This window comes from Ipomoea triloba, chromosome 5 (assembly GCF_003576645.1).
Source record: "Ipomoea triloba cultivar NCNSP0323 chromosome 5, ASM357664v1".
Taxonomy (NCBI): Eukaryota; Viridiplantae; Streptophyta; class Magnoliopsida; order Solanales; family Convolvulaceae; genus Ipomoea; species Ipomoea triloba.
Window position 1 is genome coordinate 9,925,652 of NC_044920.1, and position 18,968 is coordinate 9,944,619.

Here is an 18,968-nt window from a genome sequence, read left to right on the forward strand (position 1 = left end):
CCCTTTATGCTGGGTGGATCCACTGGGCCAAATAAGTCCATGTGAAGAAGACTTAATGGTCTAGTGGATGATGTATCGGCTTTGCTCTTGAAAGAGGATTTGATCTGTTTGCAACGTTGACATGCCTCACAGATTTTATCCTTTCGAAACGTCACTTTGGGCAGTCCTTCCACTAAGTTCCTCTTAGTAAGCTTGTTGATAGTCTTGAAGTTCAGATGACTAAGCTTACTATGCCAATCCCAGCATAAATCTTCCTTGCTCCTTGCTAGCATACATAGGGATGGTTTTGCAGACCTCCAATCCACTATGTACATGTTTCCTTTCCTTGCTGCTTCCAAGACGACTTCGAGAGATTCCTCGTTCATAATCTGACATTTGCTTTTGGTGAAGACAACTTTGTGGCCCTTGTCACAGAACTGGCTTGTACTAAGGAGATTGAACTTGAGCCCCTCAACGTAGGACACTCCTTTAATAACCAGCTCTTTCTTTTGGATTTCACCAACAGCTCTTGTGCGTCCCTTCTTCTCGTTGTCGCCAAATGTCACCAAGGGACCTTCGATAGGTTGGATGTTCTCAAGCAGTGTTAGATTTCCAGTCATATGTCTCGAACATCCACTGTCAATGAACCACACGTCCCTGGTGTCCTGCAAGGAAATCAAGCAAGTTTAGGTACCCAAACTTTGGGTCCTGGTGGGTTAGTGAGTTTAGGCATCCATTTATACCTTGTGCCCATTATTCCAGGCCTAGGCGCAATGTAGCCATTGTACGTTTGATAATTATAAGGAATGCTAGCAAAGGTTTTAGGCCTCTTTGGTGCATAAATCAACTTAGGTAGAGACTTTTCGACCGGCTTATGCACCATGCCTTTCATACGCTGTTTGGTCATGTGAAATTGCTGAAAGTGAGGTTTCTTCCAGAACTTGTGATTTGATGACCAATTCTCACTAGATGGATAGAGTCTTCCTTTCTCCATCCGTGAGTTCCTAACTATGTGGATCTCAGACCTTCCATATTTGCCTTGAGGTGCATTATATGGAGTGTAGCTCTTTTTGTACTTGGAATGGCCTTGCGAGAGATAGCAAGGTGATCTCTCGATATTGTTTACCCGGCCATTCTTCGTAGCTTTCCTATACTTTCCATTGCTGGTGTATAGGGACGGTTTATGAATAGCTACTCTGGTCTTTTCTGTTGGTCCTTTATGACCTTTATTTGGTTTGGGTTGAGATCCTCCATTTCTTGAAGTTCCCAAACCGTTGGTCTGTTTATTTCTCGAGAGATGGTCTCGATGGAACCCTAGACCGGTTCTATCACTTGTAGGTCTGTGATCATTCACCATTTTCTCCATAGCTTTGGAGGAATTAGAATATGATGCTATAACCTTTCTAAGATCATTTTCTGTGATCTCTCGAGTTTTGCACTCTTCAGTCAGTTGGATTATTTTAGCTTCTAACTCACTTACTTTGAGAGTTAGCTCTGAATTCTCTTTCGAGACGTTCTTAAGCATATCTCTTTCAGCAGTTAGCTTGCTGTTTTCTTCCCTGATTTTGGCATGAGTGCTATTAGCGACTGCGAGATCCCTTTTAAATGTTTCAAGCATCTCAAAGGGATCTTCATCGCTTCTGAAGGAAGAACAACGAGAGGTAGAAGTAGAGCAGCGAGATGTGGAAGTAGAGGTTACCTCATTGTCAATGGCCATTAGGCATTGATTCTCTTCTTCCTCGGTGTATAAGCAGATGAGCCCCCTCTCATCCTCTGAGCTGCTGCTGCTTTCACTGGAGCTCGACGTCTCGGACTCCTCGATTGTTCTCTCGAGTTCCTCAGCAACAAGCGCCTTTCTGCGCAGATGTTTCTTTGTATCTCCCTTGAAGCCACTTTGTGCTGGCTTCTCTTTAGGTTCCTCCTTTCTCCTGGAGTTCCTACCTTCTAGGCCTTGATACTTGCTTACCTTAGGGTAAGGACAGTCAGCCTTGAAGTGCCCCGGTCTCCTGCAGTTGTAGCATAGACCTTGATCTTCTTCCTCCATTCCTCTGGATGTGTATTTCTCATTTTTCCTTCTTGAGGAGGAAGGTGAACTTGTATTGCTTTCCGGTGTCTTCTTCATGAACTTCCTGAATTTTCTTATGAAGAAAGCAAACTGTTCGTCAGATAAAAAATCAGTGGGATTAGGATCTGACCTTGAGGAGGTGGTTGGTTGGTCCGCAACCAGTGCCACATTCCGTCTGTCCACCACGTCCTCATCTCTTGGAAACATCTCAAATTCGAAGGCTTTGAGATCTCTGAATAGTTGGTCGGTTGTGGTGTTCTTCAAATCCCTGTGATCACGCATTGTGATCACCTTCATTTCCCACTCCTTGGTAAGGCCTCGTAAGACCTTCAGGTTTAGCTCCTTTTGTGGAATCTCCTTCTCGAGATCACTGATCTCTATTGATAGCTTCATGAAACGAGATTCCATGCTGTCGATGCTCTCTCCTGGCTTCATCTTGAAGTCTTCGAACTTCTTCATGGCCACGGTGAGCTTGTTCTCCTTCTCCTGTTCGTCACCTTCACCAATTAACATCAAAGTATCCCATACCTCTTTCGCCGTTTTGCACTTTCTTACTTTTGGAAAGATGGTTTCGTCTATAGCTCTGAAGAGAATATCCTTGGCAATGTTGTCCAAGTTGTTTCTCTTCCTATCATCACTTGTCCATTCTTCCCTAGGTTTGGGGACATACTTTGGTGTATCCCTGGTTTGCTCAGCAGCCGTGTTTACCATCATGATCTTGACTGGTCCAGATGTTATAACTTCGGCCATCTCATCATGGAGGGCTGATAGATACGCAAGCATGCGTGTTTTCCAGTCATCGAACCTGCTAAGATCAAAGAGAAGATGTCTCGACAACATGCTATCCATATTAGAAGAATTATCTCGTGCTTTGAAAACTTTTAAAAGATTTTTCAAAGAAGGATCTCTAGGCAATATAAACAAAGGTTTATATCGATCAGAGAACTTGCTCTGATACCAATTGTTGGTCCCAAGGGGATGGGGTACAAGTCTAGAGGGGGGGGGGTGAATAGACTTGTATAAGATTTTGCAAATCTTTTCAACCTCTCGTGTGTATTGAACTTAGGATGTTTAGGTTCGATACCTCACGAGGTGAAGACAAAGTTTTATGCGCAGCGGAAATGTTATCCCCTTTTAGTTAGCACGAGTTTGAGTTAGTTCGAGAAGTGCGTTTATATGCAGTGCAATCGAGAGGTTAGCGAGAGATAAAAACAGTAAGTAAATGCAAGAGAGATTTTTAAGTGGTTCGGCCAACCCGCCTACGTCCACTCTTCTTCCAGAAACTCCCTGGAAGGATTGCACTAAAAACTTCCCTTTTTAGTACAATATCGAGCGCTTGAGCTTTGATCACGAAGCCCGCCTCAAGCCTCAGGTTTTTCGCCCCGCTTCTTGTTACTCCACCTCTCGAGCACTTGACCTTTGATCACCAAGCCCGCGTCAAGCCTCAGGATCTTCACAAGACAGCTCCCAGGTTACTCCGCCTCTCCAAGGTCTTTCTCCCCGCTTCCAGCTACTCCACCTCTCGAGCACTTGACCTTTGATCACCAAGCCCGCGTCAAGCCTCAGGTTTCTTTCACTCGGACAGCTGCCAGGTTACTCCACCTCTCTTGCTTAATCCAAAGCAAGGTGTTTTTGGTTGTCACAGTTGAATGTAACAGGCTCCAATCTGACCACAAGCTATCGTTGAATCAACTTCGATGTAGAGCAGCTTCGGTCACCTTCTGGATGTATAACAGTTTAAGCTTTGTAACTCTCTTGAAACACTAAGATGTGTTTTCTCGCTGTTTTGAATATCAGGATGATATTCCAAGTTGAGCACTTGCACTTGAACGTTTTAGACAGACACTTCTTAAGAATTTCGAACCTCTTTTCTTTTTAACTCCTTTTTCTCTCTTTCCCCTTTTTTTCTTCTGTGTCTTTACGTCCTTATATATGAGAGTAGAGGAATAATTCCGTTGGAGGGAAAATTATTCCGTTTGAAATTTGTCTCCCATGCTGATCATGGGTCTTGCATATTTTCAGCATATTTCATGGAGTGGTGATCTTGTAACTTGAACCTCTTTGTCTTGTAGTGAATGTTCCATAGTTCACTTTTCTTGAGTCCATGCTCCACTTTCGTCTTTTGGTAAAAGTTACTCTTTTTATATTCCCATTATTCCTTGTTTGTAGGGAATCAGACCACTTCAGCATTGGTGCACCTTTTGACCGTTTGTGGTGGAAATCTGACGTGTCATCCATTTCCGCCCATTTTGAAATCTTCACGTTCGGCACCTCTTCATTATTCCATCTCCATGATATTCTTCTTTTCCAAACTTTAAGTATGCTTCCTGACCGTCATTCAGCTTTGTTGGAGAATTGTTAGTGTATCGAGACCAAGGTTGATATCTTGATTGCTTGATGTCTCGAACTCAAATATCGAGAGGTCTATCTCTCGAACTCTGTTTATGTCTCGAACTGGATAACTGTATCGAGAGGTCCTACCTCTCGAACTCTGCTTATGTCTCGAGACTTAGTTGATGTCTCGCAGACCCTTATTCCTCCAGTGTTGTCCCATGCTTTCTTCTGATCTGTCTATATGATTACAACACACGAGACTTCTAAGATGTTCAAACAAATTTACCTCAAGCTTAAATATTTTCCGAGTTGAGCTCAAAGTTACCCGGTTGTATTTTCGCTCTTGGTTTACTTGTCGAACTTACAGCGTTTTTGCCTATGCATCGAGACTTGGGGATTTCTACTTAACAGTTGGTATCATCAAAACCTATTACATGATGTTCCTAACAATTTCCCCCTTTTTGATGATGCCAACACTTATACTTACTCTATATGGCTGATTTGATAGAAAGAATTAACATAGATTTTATTTTTCAGCGCATATGGTAAGTTTGACAAATACTCTACTAAAACATGAATAATAGAACTCACGCAACACCCCCAGCAAAAGATATATATGATTATAAGAAGGGAATGTTTACAAAGTAGAGTTTAGTAGACAAGATTGAAAGAAATAAGACCAAGAACAACATAGATATCAATACATTGAAATGAGATGGAGTTTGGACCACGAGAGCTTACTTCTTGTTGGCTTTCCTTTTCTTGTTAATGGCTTCTCGTGTCTTGATGGGGTCTTTCGGATTTACCAGGCTTAAGTATTCATCTGTGACGTCTAGATGCCTGTAGTTCCTGTAGGCTTCCCCCACGAACTCACCATCAATTACTCCATCTTTCCACCAGGCAATGCATTCTTCTGGAGACATATTGCTGTGTGTAGATATCCCAGTGATTTTCAGAAGCTTGAATATCTCCAGAGTCAGAATTTGTTCAGTGTCTTCTCTGTTCCCAAACTTAAAGTTTGTCATGAGAAGATCTATCTTCCTTTCTTCTTCTGACTGTCGTTCTTGTCTTTTTCTTCTTCTTTCTCTGTCCTCTTCTCTCCTTCTCTCCATTTCCAGTGTACGCTGGACCCTTAGGTTTTCTGCCTGTTTGGCATCCTCCACTGCTTTGCTCATGATTCTTGGTATTTTTGGAGGTGGTCCAGCTGGTTCACTTGCTGCCCTTTTCTTGCCCGTTGTATCCCCCTTCTTTTTCTCTTTATTTTCCCCCTTGTTGGCATCATCAGCACGGGAGAGGAGGGTGGACATACCTTCGAAGATTGCTTGAAGTTGGGCAGGGACTTGGTTCGACAGGTCATCTAGTATGGCCTTCATCACATCCTGTCGAAGTTCACTGGAATATTGGAAGGCTCGAAGCTCTGCTCGCATCTCGGCTAATTCAGCCCTCGCACTTGCAGCCTCTGCTCGAGCGACAGCGGCTTCATCAGTGGCTTTCCGTGCTGCATCCTCAGCCCATATCGCCTGTTCGAGAAGTTCGGCATGACGGCCTTGGGATTCACTTGTGCCAGCAGCAGGCATTGCAGCATTGCGGACCACAGCGAGTATTCTTTCGAGCTGAGCCATCTTCTGAGATTGATCAGCCATGAATTGACGCACTTCGCCAATGAAGACTTCTTCGGCCTGTTGATCATAGTCAGAAGTAGGAGATGAGGATCGAGATGTACCTTTCGTCGGAGGGGACTTGGGTGCTTCCAGATTTCCACCCATGACTTGCAATTGCGAGTCCACCTCTCGATTTAACGTCTGAGGATCCACAGGGACACAGGGTTCAGAGCTCGAAGGTAGCTCCATGTCAGGTGCTTCCCGGTTTCCACCTGAGGGATGGATCACTTCTTGCTCCTCACCTCTCGAACCTGGAGCCTCAGCTTCAGCAACTGTGGAGATAGGGTCAGCCAGAGAGTGTTCTTCGGTATTGGACGCTTCCCTGTTTTCATCCAATAGAGGTTCCCCCTCAGCATCACCTCTCGAACCAGTGCTGGGAACTTTGTCATCTGCTGGTGAGGTTGGAGACGTAGTGTCGACAGGTGCTTCCGGGTTTCCACCTTCGATGGTATCATCAGTACTCCTCGAACCAGCAGGACTTGGGGCATTCTGCTCATGTTGCTCATTTGACTGCATTTCAGTCTGCTCCGATGAGTCTGGAATGATAATTATTTCAGGAGCAGTAGGAAAACCCGGCAGTGTGAGCAACGGAACTTCACCCTCTCGAATTGTCTGTGCTTCATCAGTAGTGGTCGAGGGTGTGGACTCAGGTGGTGGCAAAAGTAGAACGGTGTTAGGTGCCACTTGAAGTGCTTCAGAGGTCTCGGATTCACCTCTCGAAGCTTCTACCTGTTCGTCCAGAGCAGAGTTGCTGACTTGGGACAGTGGGATTGCGGCTGTTGCAATATCATCGTGAGCAACCCCAGAGGTCTCTCCTGGCCCTCTCGTGAACTCAACGTTCTGTCCCAAGGAGATGGCAGTGGCGAGCCTGATATCTTCTCGAAATCGTGCTTCTGTTTCAGGATCTTCTTCAGGCTCAGCTTCAACTTCTGGTGCTTCAACTGCTATGCTCTTCCCTTTATCAGTTCTTTCACTGTTCAGCTTCATTACTCGTGTTTCGTGGGCAAGATCCATCAGTTGTTGAGCTGGGATCTCGGAGATGCCCAACCACTGGAGTGCAAACTGCTCTTCTGCCTCCATTTCAGCTGCTTGACTCATCAATTGAGTGAAAGAACTGGTTCTCCAGTTGATCCACCTGATCACCCTGGAGAAGTCATCAAGAGTGGGTGCTTCCACTGCCAACTGAGTGGAAACTTCTTCATATAAGTCATCCCGCCCATCAGAGATGATTTCAGTAGCAGAGATTGCTTCGTCTATCTGAGCTGTGATCTCTCGACTATGCTCCAAGAGATCATCTCCCACCCTGACTGTGTAGTCTGTCTCTCGAACCATCTCACGTGGTTCTTCTGCACCCCCTTGTACTGGATCACTGATCCCAGTACCTTCAACCTCTCGAGCCATCTCTCGAGATAAACCAACAGAGTCACCAGTACCCTCAGCAGTAATATCATCATTAACACACAAATCTCTTGACAGGGACCTGGTAGGGGGCACTCTCTCAACCTCAGTGGCCAGTGTAGCCTGAGGTTCCCCCTGGGCTTGTGCCCTGTCCTCGAAGGGTACTTGTATAACTGACGGTTCCACCTCTTGAACCCGGGTGACAGCAACAGTTTTGGCTTTCCTAGCCCTCTTTGGCAGATGAACCCTTTGTATCAGTACATCGAGAGGTTCATCATCAGAATTCTTTTCCTCGGTTTGGGCTTTCCTTTTGCCCCTTCCTTTTGGCTGTGAGGGAGAAGGTGCAACTTTAACACCTTTAGTTTTGGGGACTAGAGATTTCGTCCTACCCATATAGGTATTTCGATGAATCTCTTTTCCCTCCCTCAGTTCGAAGCCCTTCAGGCTTAAGAGAAATTGCACAACAAAGCCGAAACCAACCTTTTTACTGATCGACAGGTTGGCGTTGGAGACTGAGCGCATCACTTGCTGTTGAAGGAAGTTGAAGATAATATGTGCCCAGTCCAGCTTGTTGTTGTTCCAAATGGCATGGAGGATTTTGAGGAGGTCTAGACTAACCTCGTCAGTTCCGGACACCTTGCCGAGCACAAACTTCATGATTAGGTCGGCAGCGAGAGCAAACCTCTCCTTTAGGTGGTACTTGCGGAGGGCAGAGGATGCTCTGGGTGGTGCAGTCGCTAGTCGGATTTTCTCCCAGAAGGCTTGCTTGTCCAAGTCGTAATCCGATAGATGCTTGACTGCTTCCTCCGATGACGCGAAATCAAATGCCGCTCTGAGGTCACCTACAGATGTTGTGATGGGAAAATCATTAAAGCGGCTTTCGATTTTACCCTTCGTGACCTTGGCATTTGCGAACCATTCTGTGAAGTCGAGGGGGTGAACGGTCCCGTAGTCGTGCGTCATGTATTTCATCAGTCCTGCTTTCTCAAACTTCTTCAGGACTTTTTCCGCCATTTTTGGATTAGGGGAGTTGGTGATGAAGCCGTTTCTGTCAAGGATACTCCCCGCCTTGACTTGTTTGATCTGAGAGCGAATGTGTAGCAACTCCCTCTGATATGCGTCGGAAGATGAGGTTGATGTAGAGGATTCGGACGCCATTGATGAAGGTTAGATGTTTTGGAGGGAATGTGTACTGCGTTTAGGATTTGGGGATTTTGGGTAAACGGTTTTAGCTTGAATCCGGGTAAAGAAGAAGGGTTTGGGTTTTATATCATGTGGATTCGGGTTGGATACACGGGTAGGGTTGAATATTTGATCCGAGGAAGGATACCGGTTAATTTTAAAGAAGTAAAAGGTCAGAAATACCCCTAATAACGGTTATGTATGTAGGATATGGTAAGGGTATTTTGGTAAAGTATAATGCGGTTTTTGGATAGTGGGATATAATGAGATGTTTATACAGGCATGCTCCCATTAATCAAGATAATGCCCTTAAGTGCGGAAAACCGTCAGTAACCGATGACCACGTGGCTAGCATTAATATCCAAAGTTAGCCGTTTCCCCTCATATATCAGATTCACCTCTCGAAGGTGAATTGTCTTCCACATGAGTTTAAGGATCTTCCCCCTGAGTGATTGATCCCTAAACCTCCTTATTCCTCCGTCTTGATCTGGTTAAGGATCTTCCCCCTGAGTGATTGATCCCTAACCCTCCTTATTCCTCCGTTCAGAGATATCAGTTTGTTATCTTTCGAAGTGACCTCTCGAACTACCCTTCTTCGAGACATAACGTATATAGACAAACTGATCGGGTGACCTCTCGAACTACCTTTCGAACACAGATTGCGAGAAAAACAAGTTTGATTCATCTAAAAGATATCACTTGGAACATATCCTTAAGTTCATTTAGTGATTTCCAGATACATTACATATGAATCAATATCCTATTAGATTCCTTAGAAACTTTTGTTTGGCCTTGGTCAGCCTAATAGGAATCTATCGTTAAAGCAGAAACTAGCCATCTAAAGTCCTATTTGTCTAATAACAGAACTAGGGGTGGCTATTCCCTTTTCTTGTTCTCCTCTCCGGAGCTGCTTACTATAGTTGGGAGTGACCATCTTCATCGCTAATCCTCTTAATGTCTTTGGATTAGGTATGATCATCCCTTTGGCTGCTGCAGACCTCAGAAAGTCCCATCTGGTCTTCCTCTCCATTTCCCTTGGTTCTCCATTTGGTTGAGGAAGGCCCTTTTCCAGAATGTGCAGCAGTAGGAGTCCCTCTTGTGCAGGACTCTTCTCCCGATTCCAGTATCCCATCGTTGTGGATCTCCTCGTATTTGGGGATCCATTCACCTTGGATGGGAATAGGATTCTTGCTTGGATTATCAGGAAGCTCCGTAATCTGTTCACCCTTCGTTGATTCTGGATAGTTTTCTCCTTGAAAATCTTTGGACTTGACTGCCGGTTTCTTTCCTCTATAAAAGAATGGAACATCATCTTTTCCTTTCTTTTTCTCCATGGGAAGTTGATGGTATGAACTTCTGAAAGAAACCCTCTTATTTATAGCCCAATAGGGTTACCACTGTTGAGTCACGGGATGCAATATGAATGACCATTCAATGCTTGTGTAACTCCAAAGCTGCCATAAAGTTGATGAAACCGCCCCTCACATGCGAAACAGTTCATGGCACTAAATACAAGAAGATAAGATGTGACCATTCAACCCAACTCTATCATTCCCAATTCTAACCTTAGTTGAGAGAATCTATTTTCACATAACGCTTTTGTGAAAATATCTGCTAGTTGCTCCTCCGTTGCAACATATTCCAAAGTGATGTCCTTTTTCTCAACGTGGTCTCGGATGAAGTGATACTTAATATCAATATGCTTTGTTCTGGAGTGTAACACTGGGTTGTGGGTGATGGCAATAGCACTTGTATTGTCACACATAATTTTAACCTCCTTACACTCAACACCATAATCCATTAGCTGTTGCTTCATCCATAAGATCTGAGCACAACAACTTCCAGCTGCTACATATTCTGCCTCAGCAGTGCTTGTAGCTATCGAATGTTGTTTCTTGCTAAACCATGAGACAAGTCTTCCACCTAGAAACTGACATGTCCCTGATGTGCTCTTTCGATCTATCTTACAACCGGCAAAGTCCGCATCTGAATAACCCATAAGTTCGAAAGATCCACCTTTCGAATACCAGAGCCCAACACTCTGCGTACCCTTTAGATATCTAAGAATCTTTTTGGATGCATTTAGGTGACTTTCCTTAGGACTTGCCTGAAATCTAGCACATACACCTACTGCAAAGGATATGTCTGGTCTACTTGCAGTTAAATAAAGAAGAGATCCGATGATACCTCGATAAGTGGTTTGATCGACCTCTCGACCTTCGCTGTCGACATCGATACGTAGAGAGGTTCCCATAGGTACTTTGACTGAGGATTTCCCTTCTATGTTGTATTTCCTGAGCAGATCCTTGGTGTATTTCTCCTGGTTGATGAAGATACCTTCCTTAAGCTGTCTCACTTGTAGTCCAAGGAAGTAGTTGAGCTCTCCCATCATGCTCATCTCGAACTTTCCTTTCATCAAACTGGAGAACTTCTCGCACAAGTCTGGATTGGTGCTACCAAAAATGATATCGTCCACATAGATTTGCACCAATAAGATGTGATCCCCATCCTTAATTCTAAACAATGTTTTGTCCACTAGGCCTTTGGTGAACCCACACTGAAGTAGAAAAGAGGATAAGGTATCGTACCAAGCTCTCGGAGCTTGTTTTAAGCCGTAAAGTGCCTTCTTTAATTTGTATACTTTGTCAGCTCCCACGTCCTTCAAGAAACCCGGAGGTTGTTCAACGTACACCTCTTCTTCGAGAAGTCCGTTCAGAAAAGCGCTCTTGACATCCATTTGATATACCTTAAAGTCTTTGAAGGCGGCATATGCGAGAAAGATGCGTATGGCTTCGAGACGTGCCACTGGAGCGAAGGTTTCATCAAAATCTATTCCTTCCTCCTGACAGTAGCCTTTGGCAACAAGTCTGGCCTTGTTCCTAACAATAACTCCATCCTCATTCATCTTGTTTCTGAAAACCCACTTTGTACCAATGACATTCTGATGATGAGGTCTCGGAACTAGTTCCCAAACGTCGTTCCTCTCGAACTGATGAAGTTCCTCTTGCATTGCTTGCACCCAATCTGCGTCGCTTAGAGCCTCATCGATCACCTTAGGCTCTATTTGAGATAGAAAACAAGCAAACATGCTTTCTCTGTAAGCTGATCTGGTTCGAACTCTGTCACGTACATCTCCGATCACTTGATCAGCAGGGTGACTTCTCAGCCATCTTAGGTCGGGTTGCGGCTCCTCAGTTGATACTTCCATTGAAGGTTGAGATATGGGTTGAACATCTATGATCTGGTTTTGATCAACTGAGTCAGGCGCTTTCTTCTTGGTAGACTCTTCATCATCTGATTCTGACTGGAGTTCTGCTACGTCTCGAACTATCGACTGCTTGTCTTCGAGAGGTAAGTTTGATCTCTCGATAGACTCTGGCTGATCTTCCTCAGCAGCTTCCGTTGTCTTTGATGGTTGATCTGTTGATGCCCTTTCATCAAAGGTAACATGTATGGACTCTTCAACCACCAAACTCCGCTTGTTGAAGACTCTGAGTGCTTTGCTTGTCGATGAGTATCCCAGAAATACTCCATCATCTGCCTTTTCTTCAAAAGTTCTTCGTTGAGTCTTCCCATTGTTGTGAATATAGCATTTGCACCCGAATGAGTGGAAGTGGCTTACATTCGGTTTTCTTCCATTCCACAACTCATATGGAGTCTTTCCAACTCCTTTTACTATCAAGGACCGATTTTGGGTGTAGCACGCTGTGTTGATTGCTTCTGCCCAAAATCCTTGTGATATGTTGGCTTGCGAGAGCATGGTCCTTGCGGCTTCTTTGAGAGTTCTGTTCCTTCTTTCAGCAACCCCGTTTTGTTGAGGTGTTCGAGCAGCTGATAGTTGATGATGAATTCCGTTCTCGTTGCAGTAGCTCTCGATTACTTGATTAACGAACTCTCCACCTTGATCTGACCGGATCTTTAGTATCGAGACTTCCTTTTCAACTTGAACTTGTTTCAAGAGATTTGGTAGGGCAATTTTTGTCTCGCTTTTCTTGGTTAAGAACACGGTCCAAGTGAATCTTGTGTAGTCATCCACTACCACAAGAGTGTACTTCTTTCCCTTTATGCTGGGTGGATCCACTGGGCCAAATAAGTCCATGTGAAGAAGACTTAATGGTCTAGTGGATGATGTATCGGCTTTGCTCTTGAAAGAGGATTTGATCTGTTTGCAACGTTGACATGCCTCACAGATTTTATCCTTTCGAAACGTCACTTTGGGCAGTCCTTCCACTAAGTTCCTCTTAGTAAGCTTGTTGATAGTCTTGAAGTTCAGATGACTAAGCTTACTATGCCAATCCCAGCATAAATCTTCCTTGCTCCTTGCTAGCATACATAGGGATGGTTTTGCAGACCTCCAATCCACTATGTACATGTTTCCTTTCCTTGCTGCTTCCAAGACGACTTCGAGAGATTCCTCGTTCATAATCTGACATTTGCTTTTGGTGAAGACAACTTTGTGGCCCTTGTCACAGAACTGGCTTGTACTAAGGAGATTGAACTTGAGCCCCTCAACGTAGGACACTCCTTTAATAACCAGCTCATTCTTTTGGATTTCACCAACAGCTCTTGTGCGCCCCTTCTTCTCGTTGTCGCCAAATGTCACCAAGGGACCTTCGATAGGTTGGATGTTCTCAAGCAGTGTTAGATTTCCAGTCATATGTCTCGAACATCCACTGTCAATGAACCACACGTCCCTGGTGTCCTGCAAGGAAATCAAGCAAGTTTAGGTACCCAAACTTTGGGTCCTGGTGGGTTAGTGAGTTTAGGCATCCATTTATACCTTGTGCCCATTATTCCAGGCCTAGGCGCAATGTAGCCATTGTACGTTTGATAATTATAAGGAATGCTAGCAAAGGTTTTAGGCCTCTTTGGTGCATAAATCAACTTAGGTAGAGACTTTTCGACCGGCTTATGCATCATGCCTTTCATACGCTGTTTGGTCATGTGAAATTGCTGAAAGTGAGGTTTCTTCCAGAACTTGTGATTTGATGACCAATTCTCACTAGATGGATAGAGTCTTCCTTTCTCCATCCGTGAGTTCCTAACTATGTGGATCTCAGACCTTCCATATTTGCCTTGAGGTGCATTATATGGAGTGTAGCTCTTTTTGTACTTGGAATGGCCTTGCGAGAGATAGCAAGGTGATCTCTCGATATTGTTTACCCGGCCATTCTTCGTAGCTTTCCTATACTTTCCATTGCTGGTGTATAGGGACGGTTTATGAATAGCTACTCTGGTCTTTTCTGTTGGTCCTTTATGACCTTTATTTGGTTTGGATTGAGATCCTCCATTTCTTGAAGTTCCCAAACCATTGGTCTGTTTATCTCTCGAGAGATGGTCTCGATGGAACCCTAGCCCGGTTCTATCACTTGTAGGTCTGTGATCATTCACCATTTTCTCCATAGCTTTGGAGGAATTAGAGTATGATGCTATAACCTTTCTAAGATCATTGTCTGTAATCTCTCGAGTTTTGCACTCTTCAGTTAGTTGGATTATTTTAGCTTCTAACTCACTTACTTTGAGAGTTAGCTCCGAATTCTCTTTCGAGACGTTCTTAAGCATATCTCTTTCAGCAGTTAGCTTGCTGTTTTCATCCATCACTCTAGCATGAGTGCTATTGGCGATGTTAAGGTTCCTTCTGAGCGATTCCAACATCTCGAAGGGGTCCTCATCGCTTTTAAATGAAGAACAACGAGAGGTAGAAGTAGAGCAGCGAGATGTAGGAGTAGAGGTTACCTCGTTGTCAATGGCCATTAGGCATTGATTCTCCTCTTCCTCGGTGTATAAGCAGATGAGCCCCCTCTCATCCTCTGAGCTGCTGCTGCTTTCGCTGGAGCTCGACGTCTCGGACTCCTCGATTGTCCTCTCGAATTCTTCAGCAACAAGCGCCTTCCTGCGCTGATACGTCTTTGATGATCCTTTGAAGCCACCTTGTGTTGGCTTCTCCCTGGATTCCTCTATTCTCTTGGAATCCTTGCCTTCTTGGCCCTGATGCTTGCTTACTAGTGGGTAAGGGCATTCGGCCTTGAAATGTCCCGGTCTTCTACAGTTGTAGCATAGACCCTGATTTTCCTCCTCCGTCCTTCTGGATGGATATCTCTCATTTTTCCTTCTTGAGGAGGAAGGTGAACTTTTGTTGCTCTCCTGGTTCATCTTCATGTATTTCCTGAACTTTCTCACAAAGAGAGCAAACTGTTCGTCAGACATAACATTCATAGGATTAGAGTCTGACCTTGAAGATGTGGATGGTTGCTCAGCAACAAGTGCTACGTTTCGTCGATCCACAATGTCCTCATCTCTTGGGAACATCTCGAACTCGAAGGCTTTGAGATCCCGGAAGAGTTTGTCTGTTGTGGTTTCCTTCAGATCTCGGGGATCTCTCATCGTGATCACCTTTACTTCCCACTCCTTAGTGAGGCCACGTAAGACCTTCAGGTTCAGCTCCTTTTGTGGGATCTCCTTTTCATGGTCACTGATCTCGGTTGTGAGCTTCATGAACCGAGACTCCATGCTGTCGATGCTCTCTCCTGGCTTCATCTTGAAGTCTTCGAACTTCTTCATGGCCACGGTGAGCTTGTTTTCCTTTTCCTGTTCGTCACCTTCACCAATTAACATCAAAGTATCCCATACCTCTTTTGCCGTTTTGCACTTCCTCACTTTTGGGAAGATGGTTTCGTCTATAGCTCTGAAGAGAATATCCTTGGCAATATTGTCCAGGTTGTTTCTCTTCCTATCATCACTGGTCCATTCTTCCCTAGGTTTTGGGATGTACTTTGGTGTTTCTTGGGTTTGAACTGCAGCAGTATTAACCATTAGGATCTTGACTGGTCCAGAAGTTATAACCTCGGCCATCTCATCATGGAGGGCTGATAAGTACGCAAGCATGCGTGTTTTCCAGTCGTCAAACCTGCTAAGATCAAAGAGAAGATGTCTCGACAACATGCTGTCCATATTGAAAGATTATCTCGTGCTTTGAAAATATTTAAGAAGATTTTTCAAAGAAGGATCTCTAGGCAATATAAACAAAGGTTTATATCGATCAGAGAACTTGCTCTGATACCAATTGTTGGTCCCAAGGGGATGGGGTACAAGTCTAGAGGGGGGGGGGAATAGACTTGTATAAGATTTTGCAAATCTTTTCGACCTCTCGTGTGTATTGAACTTAGGATGTTTAGGTTCGATACCTCACGAGGTGAAGACAAAGTTTTATGCGCAGCGGAAATGTTATCCCCTTTTAGTTAGCACGAGTTTGAGTTAGTTCGAGAGGTGTGTTTATATGCAGTGCAATCGAGAAGTTAGCGAGAGATGAAAACAGTAAGTAAATGCAAGAGAGATTTTTAAGTGGTTCGGCCAACCCGCCTACGTCCACTCTTCTTCCAGAAACTCCCTGGAAGGATTGCACTAAAAACTTCCCTTATTTAGTACAATATCGAGCGCTTGAGCTTTGATCACGAAGCCCGCCTCAAGCCTCAGGTTTTTCGCCCCGCTTCTTGTTACTCCACCTCTCGAGCACTTGACCTTTGATCACCAAGCCCGCGTCAAGCTTCAGGTTTCTTTCACTCGGACAGCTGCCAGGTTACTCCACCTCTCTTGCTTAATCCAAAGCAAGGTGTTTTTGGTTGTCACAGTTGAATGTAACAGATCACCAAGCCCGCGTCAAGCCTCAGGTTTCTTTCACTCGGACAGCTGCCAGGTTACTCCACCTCTCTTGCTTAATCCAAAGCAAGGTGTTTTTGGTTGTCACAGTTGAATGTAACAGACTCCAATCTGACCACAAGCTATCGTTGAATCAACTTTGATGTAGAGCAGCTTTGGTCACCTTCTGGATGTATAACAGTTTAGCTTTGTAACTCTCTTCGAACACTAAGATGTGTTCTCTCGCTGTATTGAATATCAGGATGATATTCCAAGTTAAGCACTTTGCACTGGAACGTTTTTATCAGACACCTCTTGTTAACCTCTTGACCTCTTTCACAACCCCTTTTTTTTTTACTGCCCCCTTCGTCTTCTGTGTCTTTACGTCCTTATATATGAGAGTAGAAGAATAGTTCCGTTGGAGGGAAAACTATTCCGTTTGAAATTGGTCTCCCACGCCATTTCAGCATTTTTCATGGAGTAGTGGTCTTGTAACTTGAGCCTTTTGTTTTGTAGTGAATATTCCATATTCCACTTTCTTGAGTTCATGCTTCACTTGCTTCTTTTGGATAAAGTTACTCTTTTTATGTTCCCATCATTCCTTGTTTGGGGAATCTGACCACTTCAGGATTGGTGCACTTCTTGACCGTTTGTGGTGGAGGTCTGACGTGTCATCCACTTCCGTCCATTTTGAAACCTCCCGCTCAGCACCTCTTCAATATTTTATCTCCATGATATTCTTCTTCTCCAAACTTAGAGTATTTTATCTGCACCTGTTGACTAACATTCAGCCTCTTGGAGAAGTGCCGGTTTATCGAGACCATAAAAGATGTCTCGACCACTTGATGTTTCAATCCCATGTATCGAGAGGTCTATCTCTCGAATATTCTTTACGTCTCGAACTCGATAGGTATATCGAGAGGTCCTTACCTCTCGAACTTGGCTTGTGTCTCGAGACTTAGTTGATGTCTCGTAGACCCTTATTCCTCCAGAGTTGTCTCGTGCCTGCTTCTGATCTATCTGTTTGCTTACAACACGAAAACTTCTAAGTTGTTCAAACAAGTTTACCTTAAGCTTAAATATTTCCCGAGTTGAGCTCAAATTACCCGGTTGTATTTTCGCTCTTAGTTTACTTATCGAACTTACATTGTTTTGCCTATGTATCGAGACTTGGGGATTCTTACTTAACAGTTGGTATCATCAAAACCTATTACATGATGTTCCTAACATCCTCTTGTATGATTTGGCACTTGCTTTTGGTGAAGATCACTCTGTAGCCCTTGTCACAGAACTGACTTGTGCTAAGGAGGTTGAATTTGAGTCCCTCAACGTAGGATACCCCCTTGATCACCAATTCATTCTTATGAATTTCACCAACAGCCTTTGTGCGTCCTTTCTTCTCGTTGTCTCCAAATGTCACCGAGGGACCTTCGATAGGATGGATGTTCTCTAGCAGTGTTAAGTTTCCCGTCATATGTCTCGAACATCCACTGTCAATGAACCATATGTCCCTGGTGTCCTGCAAGCAGATCAAGCAGATTTAGGTACCCAAACTTTGGGTCCTGGTTGGTTAGTAAGTTTAGGCATCCATTTAAACCTTGGACCCATTACTCCAGGCCTAGGTGCAATGTAGCCATTGTACGTTTGATAATCATAAGGAATGCTAGCAAAGACTCTGGGCCTCTTAGGTGCATAAAACAGTTTTAGTTGAGGCCTGTCCTCGGACTTACGCACCATGCCCTTCATTGCCTGTTTGGTCATGTGAAATTGCTGGAAGTGAGATTTCTTCCAGAAATCATGATTCGATGACCAGTCCTCACTAGATGGATAGAGTCTGCTTTTCTCTATTCGTGAGTTCCTAACTCTATGGATCTCAGACCATCCATATTTACCTTGAGGCGCATTATATGGAATGTAGCTTCTTTTGTACTTGGAATGGCCTTGCGAGAGATAGCAAGGTGATCTCTCGATATTGTTTACCCGGCCATTCTTCGTAGCTTTCCTATACTTTCCATTGCTGGTGTATAGGGACGGTTTATGAATAGCTACTCTGGTCTTTTCTGTTGGTCTTTTATGACCATTGTTTGGTTTGGGTTGAGATCCTCCATTATTTGAAGTTCCCAAACCATTGGTCTGTTTATCTCTCGAGAGACAGTCTTGACGGAACCCTAGACCGGTTCTATCACTAGTAGGTCTGTGATCATTTACCATTTTCTCCATAGCTTTGGAGGAATTAGTGTATGATGCTATGACCTTTCTAAGATTAAGCTCTCTGGTCTCTCGAGCTTTGCACTCTTCAGCCAGTAGGATTACTTTGGCTTCTAACTCACTTACTTTGAGAGTTAGCTCCGAATTCTCTTTTGAGACGTTCTTAAGCATATCTCTTTCAGCTGTTAGCGATAGCGAGATCCCTTTTAAGTGTTTCAAGCATCTCAAAGGGATCTTCATCGCTTCCGAACGAAGAACAACGAGAGGTAGAGGTAGAGCAGCGAGATGTGGAAGTAGAGGTTACCTCATTGTCAATGGCCATTAGATATTGATCCTCTTCTTCCTCGGTGTATAAGCAGATGAGTCCCCTCTCATCTTCTGAGCTGCTGCTGCCTTCACTGGAGCTCGATGTCTCGGACTCCTCGATTGCTCTCTCGAGTTCCTCAACTACAAGCGCCTTTCTGCGCAGATGTTTCCTTGAATCTCCCTTGAAGCCACTTTGTGCT